A 1,699-nucleotide genomic window follows, 5' to 3' on the forward strand; every position below is an offset into this window, starting at 1 on the left:
CATGATGTTCCTGAAGACTACCGTGGTGTTATCTATATTGGCAATGATGCTCGTCGGGAACCCGCATCTATAGGGGATTTGGTGTTCTTTGAGGACCATGGTGATGTACCTCAGCTCTCTCCTCTTCTGAAGTGTTGCCGGGCAAAGGTCAGGGAAAACTTTAATGGCTGCACCTTCATAGACTAGCGGGTGCCTTGTTCTTGCATGCTTAAGTATTTCCTCTTTATCCTTTAAGGATAGTAGCTTAATTATCACGTCCCTAGACAGTGCTCGGTTAGGGGGTTTGGGGCACAGCACCCTGTGTGCCCATTCAATCTGGACATCTATGGCTGTTGGGGCATTCTTTATGTATCTGAAGAGATCTTGGATATATTTATGAAGGGTAGAGGGGTTCACAGACTCTGGTATTCCCCGCAGTCTCAGGTTGTTCCTCCTGCTTCTGTTTTCTAGATCCTCAATGCGTTCAGTGAGATTTTGTACCGCTACTTCCTGTGATTGTAGGAAACTAGCTTGGTGTTGTAGGTCTGAGCTTATATTCACCTGTTTTTCTTAAATCTGGGTGACTCTCTAGTCTACAGCACTTATATCTTTTCTTAGCTCAGCAAACATACTTTTGACATCTGACATTGCCTCTTTAATGTCCTCCTTAGAGGAGAGGTTCCTAATGTCCTCTTTAGTGACAAAGTTGGGTTGTGCTGGGTCTACATTGTGGATTTGTGCAGATGCCGTCTGTCTCCTCCCTTCTTGCTGATCTTTAGAAGTATTCAGTGTTACTTCAGGAAGAAGCAGGTAGCTCTCCATCTTTGAAGATTGTGAGCCTTTTGCCAGCCTTGATGTTCTTTTATTTGGCATACCAGGGTATGCGGATATATTGCTAGAGTTCCTTACCTGATGAACAAAATCCATGGCAAGCGAGTATAGGTTGACTGCTTTGTAGCCAGGCTGTGTCAGGGCCTGCGGGGTAGTGGCTAAGAGGTTTGCTCCTGGAGATATGCCTCGGCTCTATTGTGATAAAGGTTTGTTTTGGATACCTAGGTGAAAGGTATTTATTTCTTAATGAGGAGGCCCAAGTGTAATACCTCGCTTATTTCAAGCCTAGGGGTCCATTTCAAATATGTGAGCAACTGGGGTAGTATCCTAAGTGCTGGCCTTGTGTCTGACAACTACTGTGACAACAGTGTAGGCTCTGTGTGAACCGATCACTTATATCTTCCCCCTGGTTAATGTACCAAAGTTACCTCAGGCTTATCATATATATATATTATCTTGTTCTATGTTTCCCAAACTGAGTATGTTTAGCTAGCACCGGTACCTGATTGTGTGCTCAAGTTGATGTCTCGAGAGTTTAGTAGGTATGCAATGTCCCGGTGTCCCTGAGGTCTGAACTTTTGCCTTGGAGTGCTTCAAAGGATCTTGTCCTGCCGTTGCGTGTCACTGTTACTTTGGGTCTTATTCCCCACTACCAGATGGACCCAATAGGGTTGTGATTTATTTGGTGAGCACCGGAACTCCCTTTTCTATTATCAGATGCTGCGCGAGTTTCCCTCACCGTGGTGTGCGGATTCCGGATGCGCTGTGTGGGCCCACAGTTCTACCTCCTTTCGTCTTCGCGGGCTTTCTGCCGCCTCTGGTCTGTGTGGATGGCCTTGTTGTTCACTGGTCGGAGTGCGGGCAAGTAGCTGGGTGCTGTGTGTGTCTT

The sequence above is a fragment of the Bombina bombina genome, chromosome 6, assembly GCF_027579735.1.
Source record: "Bombina bombina isolate aBomBom1 chromosome 6, aBomBom1.pri, whole genome shotgun sequence".
In the NCBI taxonomy this organism is placed as follows: Eukaryota; Metazoa; Chordata; class Amphibia; order Anura; family Bombinatoridae; genus Bombina; species Bombina bombina.